This window comes from Ochlerotatus camptorhynchus, unplaced genomic scaffold (genome assembly GCF_037179485.1).
Source record: "Ochlerotatus camptorhynchus isolate MF236.1 unplaced genomic scaffold, CSIRO-AGI_Acam_v1.1 ptg000347l, whole genome shotgun sequence".
NCBI lineage: Eukaryota > Metazoa > Arthropoda > Insecta > Diptera > Culicidae > Ochlerotatus > Ochlerotatus camptorhynchus.
In genome coordinates this window covers 468,922-484,740 of record NW_027040835.1, presented here as the reverse complement: position 1 = coordinate 484,740, position 15,819 = coordinate 468,922, and positions in this window count along the sequence as shown.

Genomic DNA, 15,819 nt, shown 5'->3' with positions numbered 1-15,819 from the left:
AAGCCGACTTGAAATTGAAATGATTTATATGATCATCAAAATCAGCTATCAAGCTTCAAATTTAGTAGTCATCGTTTTTTTTTTCCTTGGACTTTACAACTACTTATTCAATTAAATTGCACGAATTACCACAGTATACCGTAATTCTAAAATATGTGGGCCATCTACGTTTAATCCTAACACTAATAATCTGTACGCAATATACGCAAGAGCTTTTATCCTAAATTTAATAAGCTTTTTATAGCGAGAGAATCAGGCAGCTGGATCTACAGTTCATCAAATTTAATGACTGCTATAGAATTTTGGCATGTATAAAAATGTAAATATTTATGAAAAATTATAATCATTTTTTAATCTAATGTAGACGTAAACTTAAATAATCCATCAACATTTTTACAACAAGCCGGAGAACGTTACAAAATTATTTATAATATTATGATGGTTTTAATTTGATTCACCAAGCAATTGGTTCCAAGCCTGATTTTGATCAATCTCCAAAAATTTGAGCTAATTTGGTGTTGAACTCATTCAGCACTGGGTCTTTGAAGTTTATATGGGAATTACTATAAGATAAGTGTACTTTTTGTCTTCATCGTTCTAGCCCTACACCATAATGATTTACGGAAAATGTGTCCATCGGAACTCCCTCCCCCCTCCTTATGTGACATTTTCCTAGTTACAACTTGGTACAAAACTATTTTTTTTTTTATTGAATTTCAAGAAAATTAGTTATTAATTAATTTCCGAGTTGATAACTTTCTGGTAGAATTAATGGACTGCTTTCAGGACAACACTGCATCTTGCCCTTATGGCATAACAGCCTAGATTGTTTGTTCTATTATTCCAATGTTGTCTGCTGAGTAGTTAATGGAGCATGTCAGAAGAACATCATCTTCCTAATCAATCAATAACTAATTATCCTAACGTTCAATTTTTCAATTCCCACATAAACTTCAAAGGGCCAAGTGCAGTATGAGTTCGCATCCTAATGATATCAAATTTTGTGAGAATGATCAGGAGCTGATTTGAAATCGTTTGAACTTGGTGGAGCAAAATCAAAATTTTGAAACATGAAAATTTGATGCCCATAACCCCGCCGGTAATTGGTCCGTAATCGTTTATTTCAGCTTCCGTTTTAAATGCTTCTATAAAACCACAATCTCTCCACCCTCAAAATCAGAATTCCAACTGATTCAAATCAATCAGCTGTACCAGCAACACGAGAATGTGACAAGAATACTCGATCAACAGTTCTCCGTTGTTTTCTTAATCACCAACCAGCCACTTTAGCATGCACGCAGGACGTAGGTGCGCTGCCGATCTCCCTGGAGCTAGCCGACCTTAGCTCATGATAATTCATCTCGAAATGTACTAGACACCTACGATCTGATAGAAAGCGTGCCTCTATCACGCGGGATGGATGCACGGTGTACATTAACTCTGGTCCTACGTCAAAAATCTACAACAGGGTTTTTCTCAGCTTGCTGTTTTTACGAATGGGACGACTCTCCTGGAAAGGGCAGTATAAATGAATAATATTTTAAGCAAAGCTATAGAAAATCTCAATGCAAGCTACTATACTAAATAAGTCAAAACTCCATGATCACTACTTTCCGAATTATGTTCCTCATTCAATATTGCAAAAAACATGCTGCCAATGGTGGAAACAATCGTTTAAACCAAATATCATCTGCTTCAACTTCACAAGCCCCGATGCATACAATTCGGTTGACTCATTACCACCACCACCACCCGTATGAGCTTACATAATCAAAAAGTTTCCCAATTATGTCGCTCTTAATAAATAACCCCCTTCGGCCAGAGCCAAACTTCGTAAATATTCCCAGCTGCCGCTGATAAACTTTTAAATACAACAAATAATTATCAACAACCGACCAGAAGTCCACAGATATCCTCATCAGTGCCACTGGATCTGGGTCGTAGTCTGCCTTCTGTTTATCTCCCGTACCAATCTACTGTTCCGAATTTCCGACCAGCACTAGCATAATACTGCACTATTGTTCCCCTTTTGCCAGCGGATACCCGATCTGACTCCGACGTATTGTGGCACTGCACACACTCGCTCTCTTTCGCTTTATAATTTCATTTCGCATTTACATTCGGCAACAAAAACAGAACAGTAGCTGAACTTCCGTCCACACATACACATTCTCATGCAGTTTTCATGACCTACCGCCAGTCCACCGTGGCTGTCTTCTGGTGGTGGCCCAACCGAATCGAAATTCGAAAAACCTGTTGGGGCCAAACCCCGGTAATTTTTAGTTTATTGTTACGAATATTCACGGCTACCGTCTGCTTCTCCTCCCTCCCCCTCCTCCGGAAAGCTAACAAAGCTCCCACGTACAATATGTTCGGAATCAGTACAACCCAGCAAAGGGCTATTATTATCCTTTTCATGAACATTGTTGCTGCACCAGTACCGTACTCGGCGAAACAGATGTACAAGAGGGGCTTAAATCTGGGAGCTGGAGTCCGATAGAGGGGTACTTACATCCCACACAGTGCATGACCCAGTACCGGAGCTGAGAATGTACACACAAAGCACAAAATAGTCATTTCAGAAAACGTACATGTGTACCTTTTGCACAAAACTGTAGGAAAATCTTACATTTTCCGGTTGGGTGCATCAAATCGAATCGCACAACGAAGGGATCGTAGCTGGCAGAGGAACATGGTGCCAGCTCTCCTTTCACTGAAACAAGCATTGTGCATGGTGAAAGTGTAACAACAACGACCTAACCAATGCAATAGGTCGGTGAAGGGAGAGGTTGCCGCTGAATGCGGTGCGTTCGGGCGCATTATACACAATAGTGAATTTAACTGAGGAGGGGTGGTTCGCTTCTCCTAACTCGCATCGCATTACGAATTCTGTTCGGTCAGTGTGTTTCAGAGCGGGTATGTTGGTATTGAATAAACTAACGTAAAATATTTCGATTCGTGCTGCGGTAGCAAAACTTAAGTCCTAGGGATAAATCCGTTTGTTGAAATTATTGAACAAGAAGTTCAATAATTGGAAACAATCACAACTAACATGGTTAACGTATGTGAACCCATTTAAAAGGGATAAATGTGATGGCAGCCGTCACTTAAGATTCAAGATTTTTTAATTGAAAAATATTAACAACTCAGGTAGGTATACCAGAATCTCGATTATGGATTAATGTTTCCTGGTGACACTTCACCTACTGTACAATGCTAACTAACTCGGTTCGTGGCTGCTTCTCTTCAGTTTCTTTAGTGTTCCATACTTCCTAGATCTAGCGTCTTTTACCGACCGGATTGGAGACAAACACATTGGCATTCTTCCAACATGTACTGCCCATTGTACTCTTCATGCTTTAGCGATTTTTTTAATTTCGCCAGCTCGTGGCTCATTTTTCTCCGCGATACAAACGGCGAACAACAATCCACATTTGAGTTTAGTTAACTTATAAATCACATTTGCCTCATGTTTTTCTAGGGTTTTCCAGGTTTTTCCAGGAAAATCTTTCTGAATATGAGAACAGTAAAGATGGGATTCACTCAGTCTACTGGTACTAAAGGGTGTCCCACATCAAATTGCATCTCGGAAAAAAGACTGTAGAAAATTACCCATTGGGAATTTTCTTTTGAAAATTTGGGTAGAAGTAGTTCAGAGTGTATTGTTTACACTGTCTTTTTATCGCTGTCAGTTTTTTGGAAGTTGGAAAAATGGCGTCTCCCGAAAGCAACGTCGTGAATTGATTTTGCGCAAGCACCTGGAAATTCCTCAACTCTCTCGGGACATCGGAAAACAACTCGGAATCGTGCAGTCAACGGTGAGTCGTGTGATTAAACGTTACTACGAAACTCTGAGCATCAAACGGAAGGAGAAATGCGCTCAGAATGGATGTGCTATTAGTGATCAGGAGCACAAGCGTGTCGTGAAAGCATTTAAGCGGAATCCCAATACTTCGGTCAAAGATGTGGCCAAAAAGTTGAATCTGTCCAAGTCTTTCGTTCAGAGAGCCAAGGACCGGGAGAGACTGCATACGTACAAAGTGCAGTAGGCTCGAAATTGTGACGAAAGGAAAAATACGGTGGGAAGTCTAAGCGAACTTCCGGTAGCTTCCGGGGTTACTGTTCTTCACCGCCCAGCACAAGTTTGATGTTCCGGAGGAAGTACGGAAGCAGAAACTTTCAGAGTTTGGCGAGCGATCTACTCATGTGGCAAACGGAGTGCGCCGTTCGTGACTACCGAGACTATAAACAGGGAGATCTACCTCAAGGAATGTCTACGTCTGCTTCCTCTGGCCCACGAGGGCCCTACGATCTTCTGGCCGGATCTAGCTTCGTGCCACTATTCAAATGTTATCAAATTGGTCATTTTCATACCCAAGGACATGAACCCCCTCCTCCCCCCCCCTGGGCACTGGAACTAAAGCCCATCGAAAAATACTTGGCGATTATGAAGCAGGCACTACGGAAGCATCACAAGGAGGTCAAATCTGAGGAATACATCAAGAAAAAGTGGGTTTCCGTACAGAAGAAGCTGCAGCCAGATGTTGTACAGAATCTAATGATTGAAGTTAAGCGTAAGGTGCGAAAGTGCGGTTATGGTATTGAAGTTGAATGAAATAAATATGCCAAATGCTAACTAATGGGTTTTATGCTATTGCTATTTATTTGCTGTTGAAAACGATCGGTCAACTAAGTAATTTTCTACAGCGTGTTTTCCGTGATGCAATTTAATGTGGGACACCGTTTACTATTTTTTATGTATACATAATGCGTTTATTTTTACAGGCTCATTTGCCATAGATTTGCGGAGCCGATATTCATTGTTTCGATTACAAAATTACTTAAAACTAACGCTAGTAAAGCGGGGCCGATTGCTCGTGGCTATCTCGAGGTTACGGGTAACAAATTGTAACAAATGGATGGAAGGGTAGGGATTGAAAACACAAGGTTCGGAGAGCAATTTTCTCTTAATCTCGAACTAAGCAACATACTGATGAAAAAGGCAACACCGGGTAAAGAGTACACCGATGGGCAGCTAACAATTTGAGACACTAACTACTAAATCCTCAGATCTATCCGTTTCAAAACACGAGATCTTGGCTAGCCAAGACATCTCTACCGGTTATGTTTTCCTCGGGCCCTGAGACTGGTTGATTGATAGTTATTCTGAATATTTCTAATTGCTAAATAAGTCAAATCATGCCTCTTAAAAAATCTTGCGAAATGGAAGGATGATTAGAAATTATTCCAAAAAACCTTCAGAAAACCATATACCAGCATAATGTTATCTGAATATTTTAGCAATTCTTCTGGTTTATGAGTACAGTCAGGAATCCTTACTGCCGGATTCCTTATTGCCGGGCTATCCGCGAATGAGGATACCCACAGCTTATGGGATTTTCATTAATAGGGGCTGTGGTGGATTATCTCATTTGTTTCAGTATATAGAGCTATGCTGCCTTCGACAAACTTGTTGTTCTGAGATAGACCAACAAGCCTGTGTCATTGAATTCAGGTTTTATTGGGAACTGCGCCGCTAGAGACGCTTCACTTTTATGTTACTTATGACGGGCGTTATAATATTGGATCTTAGTCTTCAGCAAAGTTGTTCAAGTGACCAAGTCCTTTCGGTTGGTGGTCATATTATTTAAGAACTCTCTCACTACGCGGCGCTAGTGTGTACATGAACTTCCTTAATATGTTATGTCTGGAAAGCTTGTCCATATAAGATGTTGCTGTGCAATGTGAGGACACAAAACGGAATAGGGATGACGTGTAGAGAGGTTGTAAATCGATTTCGGACGCCATTTTAAAATCCAAGATGGCGGTCATCGATTCAAGAAAAACTGTCAAATACCCTACAATATGGGTATTTTCAGAAAGGGAATGACGTGTAGAGGCTGGAAATCGATGCCAGACGTTATTTTGAAATCCAAGATGGCGGCCATCGGTTCAAGAAAAACTGTCAGATACCCTACACTATGGATATTTTCCAAAAGGAGATGACGTGAAGAGGCTGGAAATCGATTTCGGACGCCATTTTAAAATCCAAGATGGCGGTCATCGATTCAAGAAAAACTGTGAAATACTCTACAATATCGGTATTTTTGGAAAGGGAACGACGTGCAGAGGCTGGAAATCGATGCCAGATGCCATTTTTAAATCCAAGATGGCGGCCATCGGTTCAAGAAAAACTGTCAGATACCCTACACTATGGATATTTTCCAAAACGAGATGACGTGAAGAGGCTGGAAATCGATTTCGGATGCCATTTTAAAATCCAAGATAGCGGCCATCCGTTCAAGAAAAATTGTCAAATACGCTAAAATATGGGTATTTCCGGAAAGGGGATGACGTGTAGAGGTTGGAAATCTATGCCAGACGCAATTTTGGAATTCAAGATGGCGGCCATCGGTTCATGAAAAACTGTCAAATACCCTACAATATGGGCATTTCCGCAAAGGGGACGACGTGTAGAGGCTGTAAATCGATGCCAGACGCCATATTGTAATTTATTTATTTATTTATTTCGTCAACCAACGTAGGCTAGTACATATTAGAATACAGTTTTTTTTTTTAATTTATTTATTTATTTCGTCAACTTTGGACAAAAGGTTTTATTTTTTATAATTTTTTTCTTTAATAAAAATTAAGCAGTGTCTGCTTTCCTATTTTTTATGAGTTATAATGCCTTATGGAGTAAAAATATTGTTTTAGTTTATGCCGAGACATTGTAAAGTCAATGGTTGCGCAGTATTGATTGTAAGAGGCCATAATGCGGTTTAATGGCCCATATTTTGCATAATTTGTGCGATGATGTTTTATGGCAAATAAATGTCAATTTCGGAGTTGCCGAGTAGGTGCATGGAAATTTAATTTTGATAAAAGTTCTGTGGAGTCAATGCGTTGCGAAACGATATCGTTTACAAATGAAACCATTGCATATTCACGTCGCTCTTTTAATGTTTGTATGTTTATAAGCATGCAGCGTGCTTCATATGATGGAAGAGGAAATGATGTCCAACCTAATTTACGAAGAGCGTATAATAGAAATTATTTTTGTACGGATTCTAATCTTTCTTCGAGACCATACAATGCTGCAATATTCCAGTATTGACCTCACATAGGTGATATATAGTGTTTTAATTGTGTATGGGTCCTGAAAGTTATAGCAAAAGCGCTGGATAAAGCCTAGCATGTTATTTGCCCTGTGAATAATTGTGTTGTTATGGTCTATGAAAGTTAGTTTAAAGTCTAAGATAATTCCTAAATCCCTAACTCTTTCACATTTTTCTACATTTTGATTTCCTAGTGCAATTGAAATATTTGAAGTTGTTCTTTTCCTGCTAAATGATATTAAGTTACATTTTTAATTTTTAATATTTACAATTCTAGTAGACTTTTTTTGCACCATGTGTAGAATATGTGTATTTCATTCCGGAATATATTGATGTCTTCTTCATTTCTTATTTCCAAAAAGAGCTTCATGTCGTCGGCATAAATAAGCAATTTAAGTTTTTTTGTGAATGATGTGAATGAAAGAAATGTCGTTTACGTATAGAATAAAAAGAAGAGGTCCCAAATGAGAGCCTTGGGGGACGCCTGAAGTGACTTGAATTGGACTCGGTTTCTTTCCGTTGAATTTAATTATTTGTTGGCGGTTAGTTTAATATGATTCAAGTCATTTTAGGAGCCCTGACTCAATTCCATTTTTTTGCAATTTAAAAAGTAGCATTGGTATGTCTATGCGGTCAAATGCCTTGCTAAAGTCTGTATAGAGAGCTTCTACGTGGTTTCCATTATCCATTGCATTCAATGAATAGTCTATAAATTCAAGTAAATTTGTCGAGTTTGAGCGACCCTTGAAAAAGCCGTGTTGCATGTCAGTAATTCTATTTTTGATTTGGAGAAATTATTTTTCGTTGACAATTGCCTCGAAAAGTTTAGGAATGCAAGAGATAATGGCTATACCACGATAATTACGTACGTCAGATTTTCGGCCAGATTTAAATATAGGCACTAGGAATGAGCTTTTCCAAGTTTTTGGGAAGGTTCCAGATTCCAGGGACATATTTAAAATCCAGAACAATGGAGCAGTGAGTTACATTGCTAGACATTTAATAAATACTGGAGGAATTCCGTCAGGTCCAGGACCTTTTGAGGCGTCAAAATTTTTTAAAGCCTGCAAAATATCCTGCACTTGAAGTTGATTGAGGCCAATGTCCCTTGAAAATTCTGGAAAAAATGCAAAATAATCGCGGTCGCGATCTTCTTCAGAAAATGTCGTATAGATTTCTTGAAAAAAATTTGCAAATAGATTGCAGATTGCACCGACATTTTCGTCGAGTTGCATTATTGAAGGAAAATTGTCAGATTTTAATTTGGTTTTTACGTAATTAAAGAAGTTCTTTGGACAGGACTTTATTTCATGTTCTGTTTTTTTGTTTGGAGGCGAACCAGCCCAAGGCTGAAAGCCTCCTTAATAAAGCTAAATAATAATAATAATAATGTTCTGTTTTTGCATTATATTCTTCAAATGCAGTACTGATAGCTAAATTCAGTTGATCGAATATATCCAAATAAATTAATAAATTATTGCTACTATTGTGTTTTTTTATAGATTTTATGTGCTTTTTGCTTCCGATTTCTCAAGTTTTTTATTTGTCTGTTATACCAGACTGGATTTTGTGTGTTTCTGTTGCGTCTTTTTTTCTTCAAAGGAATTTCTTCCGAAATTATTTCTGTTAAAATTTTGTAGAACACGTCTATACCAATTTCGACATTTCCTACATTCCTTAAAATTAATTGCCAATTGACACTGTTTAATTTAAATTTTATTTTTTCGTAGTCTGCTAATTTGTATTCAAAGACTTCTTCGTATTCGCAGTCGTTGGGTCTTTGGTTTTCATGCATAAATAAAGAATATTCGATTGCTGTGTGAAACGCTTCATTTTTCCACAGTGGATTTAATGATTCGGTCACACAGAAATCTTCATAAATATTCGTTAGTAAAAAAGTCCAAATAGCAATTTTGTTGGTTTTTGATGTGGTTAATTTGGTTCAGTCCTAAATTAGCAGTTTTGTCAAAAATGAACTGCAATGTTTCATTATCCCCAACGACTGGGAGTAAGATACATTCATTTTCAGAGTCCAGAATGAAGTCAGCATGGCGTTGATTAAAGTCCCCATAGATGTGAACTTTAACCTCCGGAGGAAGGTCAGATAGAATTTGTTCAGCACTTTGGAAGAAGGCTTCATAAGTGCTTTTATGAGCATGGTCTGGTGGAAAATACACTGAGGCGAACACGTGCGTTTCACCGGCTATGTGTGATCCAATATGGCAACAATCGGTTCGAGAAAAACTGTCAAATACTCTAAAATATGGGTATTTCCGGAAAGTGAACGACGTGTAGGGGACGACGGAGGAGTTTTGCGCAGCCAAAAACATTAGCTTCAAGGCTTTGCTGCTCCTTGATAACACCCCGTCGGATCCGCACACCGTAAGCAATCCCAACATAATGCTTCTATACATTTCTTTGGAGAATGATGTTCTATTTATTTTTTGGCACAGCAAATGCAGCTTGCCAAAAAAAAAATAGAATTTAAAAAATATAGGAGATTCTGCTTCCTTTTAAACATAAGCAGTTCTTTGGGGTTGTTCATACTACGCATGGATAGAGATGAGTGAGGAGGTTTTAGTGTAAAGAGAGAGAGAGAGAAAGATTAGTAATTTCCATTTAATTCCACTACCTTATTTGCTTATCCTTGACAGATACGCTTATTTCGTCTACAATGTGCAGACTTCTTCAGTGTGTTGTACTAATACTCGACTGAAGAAAAACATCACATTTTACCGAATATATATTAACACAGGTACATTTTCACTAAGAAGCTAGGTAAACTTAAATTTAATTTCCTGTCAGAGCAGGTATTCCTCTGTTTACTCGTTTGGTAACTTGAAAAGCCATGTGTGTCCGTTTCCTTGATCCCTGTTGAGTAAAGTTGAATTCTGTTGTTTGTTGATTTCGAGGCTCACTGCAACATCCAGTTTCTATGGTGTGGATACGGTTCGTAAAATCATGATGTCCTCCATCGATAGTTGGTGGTCCTCTGTAAAGATGTGTTCTGCAACCTTTGATTTGAAATCATATGTCAGACCTATTTCCTCTTGCTTTTTGGCCTTATTAACCTCCGCTAGTTGCTAAAGTTCTCTTGTATATAAAATAAGCTGTAATCATTGTAACAAAGTATACGTAGGACAAACCAAGAATTGTTGTGTTTTGTAACATGGGGCAGTTATGCATCCATAGGCAGTGGAGGTCTTTTATGGACAATTTGGAGTCTTGAGTCTCTCGGTACATTTCTTAGATCACTTGGTAAAGGCAAAGCAGTAGAGCAAGACCATGCTGGAGATGGCCAAACTCGATTCCTGGTCTGGTCTTTTTTTTGGGTTGGGGAATTTCTCGACTTGCCTTGGCATAGAGTATGATTGTACAGAAACACAATTATACTAATGAAATTCTCGGGGCTTAGAAATTTTATTTAGTTTTGCCCATAGGTAGAGTTTGTGGTTCATGATCAAAAGCAAATTTAAGAAGATGTAGAGTTTAGTATTTTGGTTAGATAATAAAACGTATTGAAATCCGTTTGGAGGAGCGAGTATATTTTTAAAATATTCGAGTTTTAGGAAAGGCAAGTGGATCGTAGATCCATTAAAAATTCTTCTCAAGAGCAGTCGTTGTCGGTGTCGGTGAAGTCTCCACCTAAATCTAGTAACAGCAAGCTGAACGGGAACCTAATTGTAATTGTTTTGTGAAAAACGGATCTCGTTGGCCTAGTGACGACTGATTTTACATACTGAGCAGAACATTATGGGTTCAATCTAAATTTTTTTGCATTATAGAATTTTAGTGTTAATCGGATTTTTTCTTAATATGAGATAAACCGTATTGAAATTTGGTTGGAGGAACTGGTACGTTTAAAAAATATTCCAATTTTCTGGAAAGACATGTAGATCGAAAATCCATAACAAATCCTTCTCGAGAATAGTTGTTATCGTCGTCGGTAAGGTCACTACTGGGATCGAAATTGACTGAAATCAAGTTGAACAGCAACATTGTCGTAATTTATGTTTTTGTTAAATTAGTCCAATGTTGCTTACTGAGCAGAACATTATGGGCTCAATCCCAAGCTCCTTCACATTATAGAGTTATACTTTAAATCGAATTTCTTGAATAATATTCGGTTGAAGGGACGGGTACGCAGAAGAAGAAATATTTGAGTCTCAGGAAAGACTTTTTTATCGGAAATCCATATCAAATCCTACTCAAGAGCAGTTGTTGTCGTCATCGGTGAGGTCTTCTTCTTCTTCTCCGTATTTCAAGCTTATTGCATATCGCATATTTAGCTTATTGCGTGCTCTCCTCAACTTAGTGTTCTAGATGCACTTCCACAGTTATTAATTGAGAGCTTTCGATGCCTGTACCATTTTTGCAAAGATATGATTATTGTGTGGCAAGTCCAATCATACTTTTATACCCAGGGAAGTCGAGAAATTTTCCAACCCGAAAAATTCCTAGACCGGACCGGGAATTGAACCCAGCCACCTCCAGCATGGTCTTGCTTTGTAGCTGCGCCTTTACCGAATGAGCTAAGGGAGGTCCCCGCAGGGATATAGGGTATCCCAGAATTTCTAAGCACGATTTAAAAAAAAAAACGATATCGTAACTCTGTTTACAGCAAATTCGATTTTTTCGTATTCATCTTCTCTATACTATTCTCTTACAGTTTAACGTAGAAAATCCGAGATCCTATCAGTCATACGCCAAGGAGCGGATTTTTGATCTCACGCTACTCATTAGCTTCAGCACAGATGCCTTTTCAACAATCTTGGATACTCTAAACTCACTAATTGACTCAGAGAAATGTTAAGGACAGTACGCCATCTGTGCACGGTCTGTTTACGCTGTTAGAGAGTGCTTCAGAGAAATGCTTCGCATTGTCACGGGAATTGAACGATCCGACACTTGCGATACACGAAACTATTGGTCAAAATGTAAACAATGATATAGCGTGATAATCAGCTGTTTATACATCATCTGAAACAAGCAGCGGTGTTCCAAAGTCGTACTTACACACTCTGGGACTGATATAAAGAGCTCGGTGGCCTAGTGGTGACCGATTTTGCTTACTGAGAGAAGACCGTGGGTTTGGGTTGGAACCCAAGATCTTTCGCGCTATTGAATCGTTAGGACATCAATTCAGCGTACCGTTTACCAAAACGAATCCTGCTGTAATCCTAACCCTTATATCCAACATCCCAAGTAACATTTTAAGTTTTATGAAATACTACTAAGCTACTATAAAACAACATTCATAAAACCCTGGTCAAGACTGCTTTACCATTGATGCATCCACCAAAACCTCATAGATGCTAGAATCTGTCTAGTTGGCCCACTCTGGAAAAGGTTCTTAAGGGTATATTTTCGAAGCTCTTCAAGATTGATTTACTGCAAAATGTTTGTACGATAAACGCATTGAGATACATTTCAAACCCGTATTTAAGCTACAATAAAACCTATTTGGCAAGAATTAAAACCATTATCCAAGCCATTTACCCTAGCTGCTTGCTAGGTTCACTAGAAAAACAACAATCAAGATTAAAAAGGATTCATAAATACCATCCGATCTTACCAAAATAATTACAATGAAAATTGATCGTATAAAAATTCTGCCGAATTTCAAAAATATAAAAATAATTCTCATGAAGTGGCCTAGTTTTAGGTGCCATATAAAATTTGATGTGAAATCTACGTGAAAACATCGAAAAAAAATATGTTCTTCAGATCGATCATTAAGCTAAGCCGAGATTTTTATCTCTCTTGATTTTTGCATTCTAAATATTTTCTCATTGCCTAATTAACTAAAATAAAGCTATATCCAAAAAATATAGACTGAAAATCGAAGATTGAAAAAAAAACAAACAAATAATTGTAATATGGTGGAGACACAAGTTGATTTTCACGGGCCATTTGTAAAAAAGTTATTTTGCTTTCAAGAAATGGAAATGGTTTTGAAATGGCTTTCATGAAGAAAACTTGTAGACTGAATTGTATTTATCTAAGACCATTTTGCTTGATCCTAATCCGTTCAGATTTAATGGCAGCATTTAAGACGGCAATGTTGCCTACAAAATGTTAAACGTCAAGGTTTGTTTATTTTTTGATAGTTGTGCTGGGCGATTCAGCGTTCTTCCAGGTAATTCTCTCCCGATGGCTTGGAAGCAGCTACTCAGAAAGTGTTCACAACATTTCGTATTTCGCACAGCTATAACCTCGATCATTCCCGAAAAGATCCCCTTCTTCCGGATGGTTCTGGAAGTGCACCATCAAACGATGCAGGAATGTACGGTTGAATGATTTTTTTCCAAGTGATGACCCTTTCAGCGAATAAAATCGCAGCTATGGATCGGAAACCAACTAGTGTCCGCTAACTGACAGTTTCAGTGGTTTGCTGTCGGTGCTGACGCAAGTTATTCCGATCTTCATCTATTCGCAAGGTCTGTAGAAGGCTGGTCTATTTTCAGACTGTTTTGACAATGTTTTATGAATTTGAGGACCACGCTCACTTCACTCTTCTCCACCAGATGCTCAGTCGTGGATGGTAACCGTTCCGCAAGACGTGTTGGTTTTACTGAAATCGACTTCCCTTCGGTCGTTAGCATCGCTTGAATTTTTCCTCCAACTTCGTTTATCTTTCGAGATATCTTTGTCATATATTTGGTTTTTATTCACTATGAGGATCCATCCTTTAAGTTCAATTTGTAAATAGAGGAGATTTAATGATACACTTTTAAAAGCCTAAAAGGAAACAATATATGCATTTTACCCCCATTTAAAACCGAATGGTTTTATGATTGCTTTTATAATGATAGAACAGGTTTATAGAGTATTTTATTAAGACATTATTAAAAAATTGCTTATGAAGTTTATGGTTGATTTTTAGAACAGTTTTATGGTGGGATTGAGAACTAATTTAAATTTAATTTTAAGACAAGACAGTTTTTGACTTCTCACCAGGGTAAAAGGGTTTTAAAACAGAAAAAAAAGCAGAAACGTTTTACACTGTGAAATTCTGTATTTAAACTAAATGGATTATTCATTGCCATTATAAACCCATCATAAATCAGAGTGGATGCTAAATGATTGCAAAATTGTAACTTGGGATCCCTGTGATTTCTCGTGCACAGAAAAAAATTCTGAATTTTAACTATCGCGTAAAATCTCCCTTCATTTAATGTTGAGCTATAGTTGGCATAAGCAACGAAATCGTTTACAAGCTTGCATACAATATTGCTAATTTATGCGATAATGCGCTTAAATTTACACGAAATATCGCGTTAATTTTATGTGCGCGATATCTCGCAGAAATTTACATGAATTTTTCAAATGGTGTGAAAGTGCAGAGGTGTTCTCGGCTTTCATTAAAGCGAGTATTACGTCGACAAATTTCTACCCGATTCTTTCTGCACCGGCATTCGGGCGTGGCGGGCGCAGGTATTGCTTTGTTTCAGATTACAATTATGTACGCATTGAGAATGAGTGCCAGTCCCAAGCAACGTATATTGGTTTTTTGTGTAGTTACAGCTGATCTGGAAATAACGGAGTTGCATCCTCAGGCGGTCAAAAAAATAACCGAAAAATAACATTTTACCTGTATTGCGCAATTCCAAGCCTGTCTCACAATAAGTGTATGGCTCAATGAAATACCTAAGGCATGACTCTAGGATCCACATTCAAATCCTTTTAAGTTCATCTAATGTTATTTGAAGAAAAGCCTCACACATTCAGCAGCTATCGGGAGTAAATTAATGAAATTCTTAGATTCATCTAACTGACACTTACGACGACGAACCAAATAGTTGGCCACATTTCACCAAAATTATCAATCCCAAAAACCAATTTCACCATCCAACCTTCGTCATCTTTTGATAGCTGAGGGTGCGTTTGATTACTCCCACAAGGATATTTTCGACTACCATTCCAACAATAATGGCAGAAACTAACGCCACATCCTTCAACTGGTTCATGATGGAATGTTTCTTCATTTGGAATTCTTGGCAGTAGTCTACATACTTACCCTTCACAACTTCAGTTTGGGCTGGAACCGGGACGAATCTCGTTGCGGCGGGAAGTTGACAACCCCAACAGAATAATTTGGTTTTGCATATTTCTGAACCCATTTCTGTCGACGTTCATTCTCTGGTTTGAGGTTGTCCTGTTTGGACCGAGTGTGTCTCATATTTATTTATGTGCAAATGCCGTGTCTCTGCGCTCTGCGGTGGAGAAGAAACGGAAGGTAATGAAATGAATGCTGATCCCCAATGTTTCTACATGGAAACTGCTGGGTTCTGGTTGGATAGTGGTTGGTCATCATCCATATAGAGGCAGGGGGTTGAAACCTCAGACCACTTTTTTGTGCCTCCTCGTGTGTTGTATACCGGAGGCTTGTGCGGGTAACCACCACTGCTGCTGCTGCTGCAACTTGCATGCAACATTGCACATTCCGAACACGAATATCACGCTCTGTCGTTGTCATCGGTATGCATGCGGTGCGGGTTGTTGTTCGGTATAAACACACACACACGCCCTTGGTTGGTTGGTTAGTAGGTTTCGCAAATTTTGCGTGACGGTAAACCATCCTCCCAAAGTTGTGCACTATGTGTATGTGACCAACAAGAACAGAAACACAGAGAGATATGTGCCCTGAAGTGGGCACTATCTATTTTTTCTCACGAGCTCCACTGTGAAACGAGATATG